The sequence below is a fragment of the Argopecten irradians genome, chromosome 1, assembly GCF_041381155.1.
Source record: "Argopecten irradians isolate NY chromosome 1, Ai_NY, whole genome shotgun sequence".
In the NCBI taxonomy this organism is placed as follows: Eukaryota; Metazoa; Mollusca; class Bivalvia; order Pectinida; family Pectinidae; genus Argopecten; species Argopecten irradians.
The window spans coordinates 57,952,858-57,969,308 of NC_091134.1; the positions used below are offsets into that span (position 1 = coordinate 57,952,858).

The 16,451-nt window shown below is 33.3% G+C and overlaps 1 long non-coding RNA gene across 2 annotated transcripts; it reads left to right on the top strand.

Annotated features, from left to right (window-relative positions):
* Positions 1-1,825: 1,825 nt before the first annotated feature.
* LOC138335114 (uncharacterized) lies at positions 1,826-7,066 on the top strand. 2 transcript variants are annotated; one of them, XR_011210244.1, is made up of 3 exons: positions 1,826-2,286; positions 6,475-6,706; positions 6,973-7,066. It is a non-coding gene; the product is annotated as an uncharacterized lncRNA (long non-coding RNA). The 2 variants fall into 2 exon arrangements; XR_011210243.1 differs by having other exon boundaries at positions 1,826-2,277.
* The last annotated feature ends 9,385 nt before the right edge of the window (positions 7,067-16,451 follow it).

Here is a 16,451-nt window from a genome sequence, read left to right on the forward strand (position 1 = left end):
TACTGATGTTGTCGATTTACTTAATGTTATCTTATGAGCTGAATTGTGTCCGGGTCTGTTTTATGTAAGCGAGAACTGATCAACTCTCCAGCCATAATTCTGTTGAACATATCTTAGTGTAACTCTGACTTTAAATGCTTCATTTTTTCTGGGGTGTTATGCTGAACAGGAATGTACATGTTTAAAACTTTCATTTGACAACTGGATTCGATAGAATGCGCTCATCAAAAACTAACAATACTTCCGAAAATAAGTTGATGGAACAGCTTGCGTACGTTTGCAGTGACTGGTAGAAACATGTGGTTTGTTGAATACCTGTAACTGCAGGTGTGTCCAGATATCAATTACACCAGATTAATACTCGTTAGATACAGCAATGCTGAGATGACGTGTATTATGGAACACAGTCTTGATGATTAATCTCATTATTATCTGTCTATATCCTAACATGTCCCCCTGGTTCTCACAACGAACATTTGTGTCCAATACTTACGACTCACCACTAAAGAACTCCACAGTGAAACGCATACACCAGCTACAATTCCAACCTCGACAAAAACATTACCACTACTACCCAAACCACCCCGCATACCAAATTCCCAAATTCTCTCAACACTCCAACCCAATCATCCATTCTCCATCTCGACCCTCATATGGATCTGCGCCAATATGATTTGGTCATCACATCAACTAACTTTACAAAAAGGTCCTATGACCTCACCCCATAATCTCACTCATTAACCAATCGGAACTCCTCGGGCAGTCTTCAAAGAATACCTTTTTCTCGTTTACTGAAAGTGCCGGAGGTTCCCGATTGACTCATTAACACCTCGCTACTATTCCAATCTCGTGCAGTCCTACATCTTTAATACGCTTGCTTGTCATCACTATGATCCTAAATTCGAACATACCCCGCTTACCTTTCATATCCCACATTTAACTATGTAGTCCCACATTTAACTATGTAGTCCCACATTTAACATTTAACTATGTAGTCCCACATTTTACTATGTAGTCCCACATTTAACTATGTAGTCCCACATTTAACATTCAACTATGTAGTCCCACATTAAACATTCAACTATGTAGTCCCACATTTAACTATGTAGTAGACCCACCTTTATCTCGCACTTATTCATATAAATTCATATGAAACTTAGATTTCAATATGCGATACTAGATTTATTAGTTAACATGAAATTCTTGTTTGTAGTCATTCATTAAGGGTATACATAAATTTTTCATTTTTTTCCATAATTGAATATAAAATGAAATCACCCACTATATTCACATTATCAGCACACTTATAGATAATTTAATTACCTACATTTGTAATAAATGAATATCGCTCTAACCGCAACACTCCACTAAACTGATCAACATTCCCACCCCGTATTCCTGACTACTCGTCCATATCCACCCCTTCTTGATACTATTCGTTATGTATCTAAAGCCACATCCCAACCCCCACATACTGTTACATTTATGGGGTAAATATAGCTAAACAAATTTTAAAATATAATAAAAGAGGTGATACCTACTTAGTTATTCACCAATTCAAAATATGGGTTGTTTTGCGACAACGAAATATTTCATGATTTCAACTTCCGTAATGAGTTTTATTCCATTAAAATAGTATGCTTAAAAATCAATTGGATGGAGGGAAGAAAAATGAAATGACTATATAGTAGATATTTTCATTGAAAATGGTTTATTAGGTCTGGGATATGGTTGAAGTTAAAAGAAAAGGCTACGAACTTTCAGAAACTGTATCGGGTAACCACGAAATCTTCCAAACGCTATAAAAAGTTTTGCTGACATTTCAAACGTTTGAGATTCCAATTTCAAGAATTATCTCCCTTGTTTTGGCAACTTCCGGTCGTGACATTAAGAAACTTCAAAGACAAACGCAAAGCCTGGGTGGGCTCATAAATAAAGCTAACATGACCTCTCCTCAGCTTTCTCAAACAGCTGTACAAGATATCGAAACTAAGCATTATCTATATCAGAAATTTTATATAAATGCTTACCCATATTAACAGCAATCAGTTATACTATTTCAATGTGTCTATATTTTATAAACATAAATCATAACATTTGTTATCTTCTTTATTTAAAATGTTCATTTCAAAAATATTAAATACATGTTTATTTTGCTACAATTTAAGTGTGTGTACATTTACAACTCATCATTGCAGACGCAACTAATTGTTCGATGACGCAAGTCGACGTTGAGCAGATCAAGAGGCAGAAATGCCAATGTAGATCGAAGATCAGGTAACATAGGTACATGATATACAGAACTACCATTCTACTTTCTCTGGCGTCTTTCCTAACACCACGACACTGTGACAGCATTTTGCTTAATTTCGTTATTTTAAAAAAAACTCACTCTTATACAAGAACGGAAAACCAAGAACTCGCCATTATAATCAGCCGATTGCTTATCAATATCTACACTAAACGATATTTTGTATCATAATTTCTGCTCTTTATCAATATTACTTCTTCATTTTCAGAAATATACAATTTCTAATAATTTTCTAATGTGGTCCCAGATAACATGCACGTATATCTAAACGTGTGTGTTATTTGATTTTAAATGCGCACCTTTCTGTAGACATGCTAGGAAATCAGAAACACATGAACTAAAGCCTCATGACATTGTCAAACAAATATATTGGATGATTTTATTCATAATATCCGTTAATGTTATTTGATTCGAGGGATGCTTTTTAAGTTTTGACGATAGAAATATGATCTAACGGACGATATAATGAGGCCCGTTTAGTCATAAATAAATGTTCCTTTTCTGTGTTTGGGTAATGAATCGTCTATCCCTGATCCATAAAGCCTATAAAGGCCTACAGGTATTATATATGACACCTTCAGAGTGTATACTCTGTACAGGTAGTGGTTCAGTTTCAGTCACGTGCGTTCTATAGATGTTAGAAACTTAAGAAAGAATCTAAGAACCAGCGCTATTGTTGTGATATTATTTCTTCGTTTGAGACCACAATGGCGATTGCTCCCCGACTATCGGATTTCCGGTCCGCGTTACTAAGAGCAACAACTGTGGAGAAACACGTGTGAGAAACTTCGTCCTCAACAGCTGACTATGACTATAAAAGAAGCGCAAATTTGGTAGAATATTATCGGTATCCCCTGAATCTGGAAATATCTAAATCTATTGTTATATACAAATACATTAGAAATGAAAGACTGTTGACAAATTACTTCAATTTATATTTAGGTACCACATTTATTATTTATTATTTATTCTTAATAAATAGATTATTACTAAAATTTGTCCCAATGGGAAAATATATTATTTTTAGTTCTGCTAAAAAACTTGATTTTTTCATTCGGTTGTCTTTGCTTCAAAATCAAATGTTAAAAATTAAAAATGTCGTCAAATACAATTATTTGCTTGTTCCACAAAGACAATAAATGTTTTTAAAAAAAGTTAATGAAGAGATATAGCGATGGATAAACCATTGTTTTCATAATCATGATTATTATCATAAACCTCTGAAACTGACAATGGAAAAGACGTCGTGGCATGGCGTCATATCGAATCTATATTACGCAGAAGAGAGTTCTTATGCAACCTCTACCTTTAATCGAACCCCACGAGAGGTTTATCTTGTTGACGCTTCGTTTGAAAAAGCAGTGTACCTTATTTGCGCGCAGTATATAAAAGCACGGCTGTTTGAGTACTTAGTTATATATATAATGTCGCCTTCAATCCGTTTATTAATTTATTGCTCAATTGTGTCCTAAACAGACATAATGTTGAGATGAAAAGCTTTTTAAGTATCTACGCAGAAGAGAGTTCTTATGCAACCTCTACCTTTAATCGAACCCCACGAGAGGTTTATCTTGTTGACGCTTCGTTTGAAAAAGCAGTGTACCTTATTTGCGCGCAGTATATAAAAGCACGGCTGTTTGAGTACTTAGTTATATATATAATGTCGCCTTCAATCCGTTTATTAATTTATTGCTCAATTGTGTCCTAAACAGACATAATGTTGAGATGAAAAGCTTTTTAAGTATCTGTAAACATTACATAATCAATCATATGACAAACGATTTTGTTATACCCGGCTGTGAAGGCTACTCGCGCAATCTGACAATGTTAAACAAAAGAACTAGATGTACTTTAATAACCATTGTAAGGGAAGATCGCAACTGTATTGACAGTCAACTTCCGGTTCCGGTCGATGAGGCCTTCGGGATGTCGAGAATGATTGGTTACGTCGGATGCACTATACTGCCGTAAAACATTGTATGGTCTCGAGTCAATACCTATGGTGTGGTTATTGGGAGTAATGTCCTTGAACTAATTATTGCACCATTGCCAGGCGTTCACAGCGGGAGATCTCCACTCCGGATGACAGTCAATACTGTCAGAATTTTGTTCTATTTTCTTGGCAATCTAAACATGATAGTCAATGTCAACAAGGCTTTAAAATTGATGGAAACAAATAGTTTCAGAGTGAGTGATTTATTACTATGGTTTTTTGCATCTTAAGTGACTTCGCTTAATTAGTATTTTTATTCGGTAGTTCTATCATTTTATTGTCTCTTTTGTCTTCTGTGGGATAGAGATGTGCTTGTTCATTGACGCAAAACTTTGTACTCTAAACTTACTTTTCTATCGCTATTTAATCTCATTTATGCAAGTACCTTATTCTATTACAAGCCTCTTTTTGATATCGACAGCATCACTCACGTATACTCAAGGCTTGCTCTAATTCCCGCTGACATCGCTTCATCTTATACAAGTCTTGTAGCCTTTTAGTACACCAACCTTGCATCTTTACTGTAAACAAGTTCCAAGACGTGTTCTCGCATGGCTGATAGGAAATAATTTCCTCGCTTCCTTGCTGCTATTTCTTTCACACAAATCTGCGTGATCGTATATATATAATTTAAGTTGCTTTCCTTATGTTGTGATTGAAGTTCATGCAGTCTCAACAGGTATTATTCATACATACTAGGTATCTGTTGCCCTCAATTGCATAACCGTGATTACAAGTCAACACATTTTACTTAATTTACAGTATTTAAAGTACTTGTTCACAAACTGAAATACTCTTTAATATAAGAACAAAGTTTGCTTTCGTACTTTATCTTACTAGCCAAAAGTCACTTTGTAGAATTCCTAGTCTTAAGTCTTTTGTTCTAATTTTTGAAACAACTATGAGTATCTACAAAGCTGATCCAACTGTGTTAAAAGAACTTATTCTTTCTTTGTTATCTGTAGTTCATGCATTGACCATATTTCTTAAGCTAACAGGATATGGTTTTCGCTTCATCATCAATAAGCCTCGATCCTGTTTACGTTACTCTCGTTCTAGACAATCTTGATTTAGCTACCACATACCTCAATACTAGTCAAGAGCATTTGGCGTTGCTGTTCATGTATCCAATCTGTTGGAGAGGGCGATTGTCAGATGACAACGATACATACAAAGCGAAAATGCAATCCATTCAGCAGGCTTACACGATAAAAAACGGTCACATCCTTTTTTCAAACATTTAATTAGCTAATGACAAAACAAAATTCTACCAATTACAATTAATTCCGGTTTCGCATCACAGGTGCGAAAAAAACAGTGGATGTTAACCACGACTGGCTGAGCAAAGTTATAAACGAGAATCACATCATGTTTACTCATTTCAGTGAAGCCGTCTTTATAGACCTGTGTGAAATCAACTATATGATATCAACATATATTTGTCCCATTATAAACATAATCTTTGGTTTCGATCAGAAATTGCAGAATGGAGTCGTAAATTTCCGCGTAATAGTGTGATTATACGCATGTCACGGTATGCTTCCCACGGGAGTAACGAGGTCAATTGGTGACGTCACGTATCAGTGATCACAAACATTACGTGGACTTTGTTCCATTCCGAGATATTACGTAAACGTTTGTCTTTCAGTCAATTTTATTAATTAGATATATTTTATAGCAAGAACTGCTAATAACATTTCAACACATGAAACTGTTATTCCAATTGGTTTCGACGAGATAGATGGAGCCTGCGTTTGAAATCAAAATTGAAAAAAAGAGTACAAATAAAAAACAACTCAGCGATAAAAATCCGGAAGATGGAATTCCTTTGAAAGAAACCAATTTCATATTTTCAAACAATAAATCACACCTCAATAAAGCGAGGTCTGATAGGTTACCTGAAATGTAATTACGCTGTATACTTGTATAAGTAAATTTCGATGTTTATTTAAATATTAAAGCATTCATCCAAGTAATTTTATATTACAAAAGCCACCTTAGATAAATTTGAACAATAAAATAGGTGATTTGATTCCTCATATATTGTAATTTGGTTTGTACAATATGTATTATTATTTTCTAAATCACCTTTATGAGCCTCGGATGCATTGCTGACGAAATGTAACATTTTCAAAGGAGTACATAAAGACAAATTACCTTTGAATTCTAGCTGGCCAGTCGTGCACACCTGAAAACAGACATTTAATTGGACCAGTGATAAATGTAACGATCATTAGATGGCGCTGGATCGAGTTTCTTCAACAAAGTACAACACTTGAACTCTGTCGATCCTCCATGATGGTCTTCTTTCAAGAACGCAGTTTTCGTACACATTGGGTCCGTGTTATGTCACCATTCTTCAACAAAGAGGTTAATTCATCTAAAATAGCTGTGACTGAATGGTAAGAACAAAACAAGATTGATCTCATATACGTTCCTAGATTGATATTTAATCAAACTTGCAGTACAAAAAGGTTGTGTTAGAAATTACTGGTTTTACAGTCATAAAAGTACTGCACGTATGTTTTTACTGGTTTGGATCATAAAGGTGTGAGAGTATTTTTGAGTTTTTGGTTTTTCTTCTTTTTTAAATTTTGTATGTACGATATGAAAAATTAGGGTTTTCATTTCTTATTGTTGAAGTGGTTTTTTTTTTTCTTTTTAACAGCATTGCTCCTTAGCCATTATCATCATTGTCGTCTTCAATAGGAGCCCTCACTCGGTTGTCTTCTATCACGAACACAGGATACTGGTCAGTCGGCAACTGTTGCATTTGTTAGTTTGTTGATGATGATTATTTACTATGAACAGTCAAGGTGCCATTTGTTGCATGTGATGAAAATTGTGGTGTTTTGGGAGACTGCGGTATGTCCATGTTGTGTTTCCTTAAATAGGAGAAACTCTTGTCTAGTAGGGTATTCCGTAATTAGGGAGTAGCATCATATTAATATTCTCTAATGTGTAAGATAGATCAGATGATCTTTATCAGTTTATATTTCAAAGTGTAAATATAATATAGTGGTGAGCAATAAGACTATTAGACATCTCGTGTTTATGTGTGTGTTGTCCTCGTAATTGAAATAAAAAAATACTTTCCAATATGTGTGCATTTTATTACTTCGATGAATAACCGGCGAACAGAGTCGGATTAGATCTTCTATGACCAAAATATTTAAATAATATGAAAACTAAATTAGAGTATAACAATTTGTTAGGTAAATTAAACTTAGTCAAGATCAGTTCCTCCTCTGATTCGTTTGACCATTAGTAAATTGACTGAAAATTAAATCCTGCACAGTTAATGCTCATAAGGAAAATAAATAGGAACATGAATTTAATGTTACAAGTTAATACATATTAACCTTTTCGTGTCTGATCAACTAAAGATAAAATTCAATTTAATTGCTCATTAAAATCCCGTTATACGACCATATTGTATTATTTAGATGTTACCTATTGAATATATCAATTTTACTTCTGCGCGTATCTTTTGTAGGAAATTTATTGAAATTACCACTGCAGAAATATTTCAATTACGTATGGTAATTTGTTATCTTAATTTTACTGGCTGGTAAAAGAAGCCTATCAATCATGTTTAAAAATTCAAATTTGAAGATGTAAATTAGATGTTTACATACAGCTATTACAAGCTACCATAACCGGTAATCGTAGTTGGTACATTCCTCTTTTGTCAATAAAAGCTTTTTTAAACGATTTTATTGATTTTTCAGTCTATTATCCGTTAAAGTTTCCTATAGCATTATGAATCAAACTAATCGGTTTTGAGATACATGTATTTAATAATTCTGAATTAACATCAGAGAAGATTAAATATGAATATTCAGCATGGAGGCAACGTGTAAACATACATGTATTTAAGCCCGTGTTTAAATATGTACCATGGACGACACTTCACACCAATAGAGTGTAGAGATATGTATTCTGATTATATTTCAGATTGATTGCAGTACTAACAAGACCTGTGATATATTGACACGTGTTTCTGTCGATTGCAGTGTGGTGATTGACACCGATATTAGATTAGGACAGGAAATATATTAATACAATCTACACTAGTGGAAATGTAATATAGTACCTATGTCATTCTAGAAGAACCTTAAAATTACTGTGTATTTACACTTCACATATACACATATTTTCTTCTTTTCAATTTTTTAAGTTTATTTCGTTACCTACATTTTTTTTTCAACCACGAAGATTATTATTTACGTTTAAAGTTCAAAGATATATTTGATATTTTGGTGATGAACTGGAGTTTTTCCGGCATTAAAACAAATAAGGTTTCTATGATTCAGCAGCTTCGACATGCTTCTCCGTCAACCACAAATTATCATTGGCCATGTTGGAGGAAGACATGGAGGTTCTCAACTCCTTTGGAAGTGTAGTTTTGACACTATACTCACCCATAAAAAATGGTATGTTCATGCATTTATATGTAGAAATGACATTGTTCTATGGCAAGACATACTATCGTAAATCTGTAAAGAACAAAACTGTTCAACTCTCCACAAGTTGTCCTTTCAGAAATCGATATCAGTAGCGACAGAGTGTATTAGACCTGTTCTGACATTATGGTCATTATATATACACCCTAAGTAGGTAGATCTAAACACACCTACCACAATACCTCAGGAACCTGCTCGCTAACTCCTCTATAGGATTAATTTCAGCCCTTTGTCGTGAAATCAGTTTTAAAGCAATCTAGACTTTCAGCATATAACATCTGCTATGAAAAATCCATCTGGCGCAGAGCTAATGTATCTCATTTTTACCGATATATATTATTGATGGGATGTAAAGTGAGGCCCTTGGGCTGTACGATTGGTTCAATAGCCTTCGGAGGATGTTAAATTTACCTCCTTTTAGTTAGACCAGGGGCATGAACACGCCCATTATCTTAATGACATAAGTATATGTATTTCGTCTTTAACAGTAACATGTTAAAACCGTGCAGTTAAATATGGAGCTTGATAAAACATATCGATGTTTTTGTGATGTTTTGTCATTTTCAAATAGTTTGAGTGTTGTTTGTTGAATGCATAACACTAAGTACATGTGCAGGAGGAATTATTTCTATAACTTACAAACATATACTTAGTAATATCATCATAGCATATCAGACTAATGTAATATACAAACCTACAGATAGAAATAGTAGTGTCCGCTATACACTTTCTCAGACTGATATAATCTCCTTGAAACAAATAAACTTCCACAAGATACTACCAAAATATATAAACAATATTTATGTTTTAATTATCTCTTATATATCGAATGGACAATTTTCTCAGCACTCCCTGCACATACGCCTAAATATTGTAACTTCTTCAGTATATGAGTTTCACTTTCCTTGATGTTTCCAGTAATCATACTATAAAAGATTACTTACAGGATCCTTGATTGAATGTTTTTAGTGAAAAGACAAACCAAGGTCAAGTTCTCTATTCTCACATTGATATTCCAATTAACTAACAACTTGTGGCATTCTAAGCCCCGTGTCACCACAAAATTATAAAATCAACCAATTAAAAATAGAAAACAAACAATCCACGGAGTCATTAGGCGTTCTAAGTAGACAGAAGTGCATGGCTGCATGTGTATGGTTTTTCGTAATACAATGAATTATTATTTCAATTTTAACCCAATTACATTAACTCTTTTGTTACAAGACATGCACTGCTTTACAAATGATATATTTCATAAGTTACATTTCGGTGATAATTTATTCTTAGTAAATATATTTTTATTATTGCCATGGGTGTGTGTGTGTGTGTGTGTGTGTGTGTGTGTGTGTGTGTGTGTGTGTGTGTGTGTGTGTGTGTGTGTGTGTGTGTGAAGAGTCATTTTGGATGAGAAGTTGTTAATATTGTTAAGCGATATAGTCTTATTTTTGGTAATTAGGTCGACAGACACAAAGCTTTTATCAATTTCCGGATATGTAGATGATATGTTGTATATATATATATACATGGTTGTCTCTCTGCGCTGGTTCACAAACAACACCTATCGCCGTCATAATTAATAAATATAAATACATTCCGTATCGTCTTTAAACAATGTGTGTTGTCTGTGAATTTGCATAACTTTTCTGTCAGTTCCTCAAAAGAAATTTGTGAATTCATTTCGTTGATAATAAGTTGTATGCTACATTACATCGATGTCAAGAAACTACATAGTATATATAATGCATTTAGTATTAAATATTATTTTATTTAGAGTAAAGGGGGACACAATTTTACAACAACACATTAATTTTTTCAAAAAACAGTGTACATACCGGCGGAAATAAAGGAGTATTTATTTTACCTTTTTCTAGAGTATTTGTATAGTTATGTTTTTATAATGTACGCCATTCCACGAGACATTATGCTTATGTAATGCTTATGCTATCTTGGACCTTTATTTATCGTATAACATATTTTTATTAAAATGTGTAAAACAATAAAACACGATTTTATACGGACTTGTTTGATGTTACCATTACACAGAATCTACCCGCTGACGTCACTTCCTGTGTATTTGACTGCGTCGTTCTGGCAAGTGGCAAATGTAAATTGCGGGTTCCGAGTTTTCACCTGTTGTCGGTTATGCAACAAGTCCCCCACCCACTGTGTCCGTGGGTGCGATGTATAGTCATGGGTGTCAGGCAAAGTTGTGGGATGTGGGTGTTGTGGATACGCCAATACACATGCGTGTCAAGTGTCAAATAGGTTTTGAAACATCCGAATACATATGCAACCACGTAACGATATACAACGTCACCTTTGAACAGGAAGGGGAGGGGGGAGGGGGGCGAATATACATCCTTGACACTGAGAATGTGTAAAATTAAAAAAAGTTTTCTTTATTACCATGACATTTCAGATAATTGTAGTTCTCAAAAACAAAATCAAGAACGTGAAAAAAGAGACGAAATAGAGAAAATATATTAGTAACGGTAAAAGATTTTCTAATGTCTAACGTTGAATCTACTGGTATCGCACGTTATTTTCTTTGATCACTTTATCTACACATAAAATATAAATATCAACATGTTTTACTCTGTTTCCGGAAACAATTATCATTTCTATTCCACTACTATAAATAAAAACACTTTTTATTGCGGATATGGATATATAATTTATTTTGCGTTTTACATCCTAAACAGCTAGCGATTATTTTGAGCAAAATTCTTTCTGGTTCAATCGTAAACTTAATGATAATGTATATTATAGCAGAATTTGGGATAGTTAGTATGATTTATGGAGCAGAGGCCATGTTTGACATTATATGTATAGTGTTGCTCCACTGTTTGTGTATCACTGTGACTATGGGACGGTTGTATGAAAACTGAAGCAATGTGCAGACTTTTTACAAATGACTCGACCAAGGTCACTGTCTCGTTATGCATTTCTCTCCGTGAAACTGACATAATTTTTTACAAAATAGGACATTTCGCTACCGATCCCGAGTTTACCCATACGGTTTCATTCTTTAAGGGCATTGAAAAGGTGGATTGATGATAGAACGTGAATATAAAAAACGTCACATTTAAAACTTTCTCTCAGAAAACAATTAACAAGGACGGAAGACTTCATCATAAGTTGAATTCAAGACCATGTATACTGTATTGAAATAAATTCGTGTTATATTTTCTTCAGAAACAGTTCGGCGGTCTAATTAAGTTCTTAATCTTTCTTAATTTATTGAACTGGTGTCTTCATCGATTAACGTAAAGAAATTGATCAAGTTCTGTCCCTATTGTTGTTTAATATAAATAAATGCCAGTGTTTGTATATACCTCTGTAGTTTTAATATATTTAAACGTAAAGCTGGTTAAACTCAATAGTTGCTGTTTTATTTATTTGTGTGGGCATATAAGTGTGTTTACTCGTAATGACTTATTCAATGGTAATCTGTTTCCATTGGGTATGAATGATTAGAAGAAATTATAACTCTGCCTTTTACACCTTGATAGAAGACAGTAACCAGTGGAGAGGAGGATTGAAGACACAGGTGGACGCCATCGGTTGTTATTTTTAATGATAGGGTTTGTTTGTTATTTAGTGTTTTGTGTGCACCTTACTTTGATGGTATTATTATAAATTAGAGGTATTTAGCTGTATACATTTCATATAATGTGCCATCATACTTTTAAGACAATGATGAAAATATTTTTGAAGTAAAAAAAACAGGTTTCTATGCAATGAATATTGCGCTTAATAAGGGAGGAAAATTAAATCATGTAGATTATTTCACATGTTTCCAAACTATTTCGGTATATTATAGGAAATAATGAGATACTGGTTAAGTTGTTTCAATGGATGTCAACACATTGTTGTTATAGATATTAAACTGTGACAAAATAACCTAACTTAACATTGTCAACCAAACAAAGGTAAAAATATAATAAGATAAAATATATTTCTGTTATTTTGAAACCAATTAAAGTTGAAATAGACATTTTTCTTCACTTTTCCTGAAAATAAAAATGTATAGTACCCTAGAATATGTAAAAGCATTTTAATAAAAATTGTGTGAGCAGCCGCTGTAGGTTACATGATTATTATAAGTTCTGGTGTTCAGCTCAATGTATTCGTGTGACTGGAAGATAAAGCTGGGTGGTGAGAGAAACACCCTCGGAGGAAGGTTTGCATGCTGTTGTCATGTTAACATTTCTGATACTATCTAGATGCGTGTACCTTTATCATACCATTTCTTTTATTCTGTTTTATTTAATTTAGCATATTAAATTAATTATGAAAATAAAAGACGACGGGAAATATTTGAACGTATATTGGGACGAAGTCAAACGTATAGAAAATTAAAGTAATTGAACAAGTGTGCAGTTAGACGATTACGACAGCGATAAAGAAATCGACAAGCTGTGGATACGCGTGTCAGCCATTTCTTTGATAACGTCAGTTTCATCAGGTAAAATGTAAAACAAGTGATTAACTACAAATATTCTCTTTCATAGTGTGTCGCACCAAGACAATGTAGAAACAAAACCACAGAAAGAACAATCGACATATATATTCTACGTGAATATTTTATGTTCATTATATAGCTATTTACCATAATAAAATGTGGTTCTAATATATATATATAAATATATCTGGAACAATAAAAAGACCCTCATGAATTTTCTACCATTCAGAATGACTTAAATATTTTCAGTAATAGCTTATGAGCATATCAAGATCATATAAGATTCTAATTAATTTCCAATACGACTTGTACCATAATATTTTGAGAAATGTCTAGATGATATTTTTATAAGATAAAGTACATGCACCTAGAATTTTGGCTCACTAATCCAGGATTATTGTTTTCCTTATAATTTTATTTATCATGGTATCTTGAACGTCATTTATAGAATGTTTCCTTTTTTATAAGTAAGCTAGAATTGCTTTGAAAAACAAAGTTTAGAAAGGATTTTATATCTGTTTTACAAAACACAGTTGGTAAGTTTTTCTATCTCTTTACCAGGCGCTGGAGAGGGTAGGGGCCAAGGAACGAGGTTTGTCAGAAATTTCGTCATATTAACTATAAATTTTAATCAGCTCTTTGACGAAAAACTTGAGTAAAAAAATAAAGCTTTAACTATCATTAAAATATTTTAGTAAAGAACTGACCGAGTTTTCCCAATAACATGTGTGCTGTCACCTGAATGAACTGCGTTCACCGGATTCCCAAAGAGCTGAAATGGTAGCTAAGGAATAACTGGGCAGAGACAAGTTCAAATGAAAACCGGGTTAAGAAAGACTAAAAAAGATTTTATTTTTATTTTTATAGGATTTAAATGGGTAGTAAAGTATAAACTCAGTAGGGCGAGAAACACTATCAAACGGGTCGTTTTTGGCAGGGCAAAACTGGGAGTCAAAATACTCCTGCTCGTAAAAAAACAAGAAATGTTATGACGGAGAGGCCGTCTATATTGTACCTAAAAGACTATTTGTGGTAAACCTGAATCCGGGACATATTTGAGTATTTTATGTAATATGTTTTATTGTAGTAACACTTATAAGTTTATATATAATTACAAGATTATAAATTACTTAGTTATTATAACAGGTAGATTATAGCCTGCATAAAAATTGAAAAATTCGTTTATCAAATAAGTTAATTTTATTAAAATTTCAATATTATTAAATGCAGATTTATATAGTAGGTGCTTCTTATTAAAATTGCACATAATTGCAATGTTATATATATAGGGTGGTATCTATAAGAGCACATGTGCAATAACTTGTACACTTTAATATATCTAATGCTTAGCGGTTTATTTAGACAAATATAGTTATACCTTCTCGGCAACTAGAAGAGTTCACAAGATTGTTTATAAATTTATTAGAGATTTGTCGATATGTCTCAATATTATTGAATCTCACTATTTTATCAGGGAAAAAAAAGAAGAAAATTATACCCGGAAGGCAAGCATTTCCAATGATTTACCATTCGGGTAAACCTCAAAAATGTGTACACTTTTACCTTCATAAACTTTTTAATTTTGTACACTTTTGCCTTCATAAACTTTTTAATTTTGTACACTTTTACCTTTATAAACTTCTAAAATCCGTACACTTATACCTTTATAAACTTCTAAAGCTGGGAATACATCTACAAAAACCTAACATTTTTTCCTTTTTACCGACTTTGCTAAGTACACAAAAAAATAAAATACACATGTATACGTAGAAGTGTTTTGTCTACATAGCTCACCTACATCGGGGAAGTAAATAATATAGCTCAGTTTGTGGAGGTGCTAGACCAGTATAGAACATCAAAATCTCACTCGAGCAAGAGAAGTTAGGGGGCAGTCAGCCATATTATTAGATTTTTACCTGGAAGTAGTATATATAATACCACCAAGTCGAACCAGACAGCTCAAGTAGGTTTCATTTATCATCATATAAAGTGTGATCAACGTTGATATAGCTTGTACAAAAATGTCAGGGATTTAAAACTATATTTAGATTTTTACTTACTGCACGAGACGGGGCTAAAATATCCTGTATATATCATACGGTTTTAGATTTCTCGTTTTGTTTGTTTATTTATCTTAGCTCTCAAAATTAGAAATGGATTTGGTGTTTGATTTCAGTCAAGTTTCTGTGTCAGAATTAATCAATTTCGGCAAGTGTGGAATGCATTTGGTGAATTAAATGAAATATATCCAACCTAATGATACTAATTGGGGTCGTAAAAGTCACGTGACCCTACAATCGTGCAGACATGAAATCGAAATCAATCAAATCAGTCAATTACTAACGACCAAGTCGTGTTTTTTTAGATACATTAAGCTTCAAGCAGATTTTTAATTTTATTTTGTGTAAATGTACATCATTGTGCTGTTGACAACTTCGGTGAAATTCAGTTTAATACCTTGCCAAATATAGTTTAATGCTATCCAGTAACGTTCAACTACACGTGTATTCCCATGACAACTAACGGGTACCTGCCTGGGGGAAATAGTTCAATAAATGTCAACTGGGATTATATGTATACCCAGCGGCTGAAGTTGGTAAAGTTGTATCTCAAGTTCACCTAACCAATCCAGCATATAAGTCGTTGACAGTTTAAGGTATCTGAGGGCAGATATATCAACAAATTCACGTATCTTATAATTTATAAAATGCGAACATTTCACTGAAAACTATTAATGTCATATCTGAAATATGGTGTATGACAATTTCATAGGCATTGTGGGCACAGGTGGAAATGCCCCCTACCCGGCCAGTCACTGTCATATGTTTTCGCTGGCAGACGGTTTGTATAAAGCAGATAGCTACCATTCATCAACCATGCATCCCTGATTTCACGTAGCCAGTGTATTAAAACGGCAGTTATGAAATATACACACAAAACTATAGGTGTCTCTAGAATGTGGTTGTTTATAGCAAGACTTTCAGTGTGCATATATGTATAAATATATAAACTAATGTTTAGGATTACCTAGAATTCAAGCTTATACAAATGACAATACAAATACTAAATTTTAGTTAGATTAAATTAATTTGACATTTCTTAAAACTTCATATTTTTATGAATGCTATTAAGGTTCTGTAAAATTATTTAACAAAGTGACACCTGGAATGTATTTTTTGCTCTATTTCATAACTGCTGTTTTCATATACGTATTCT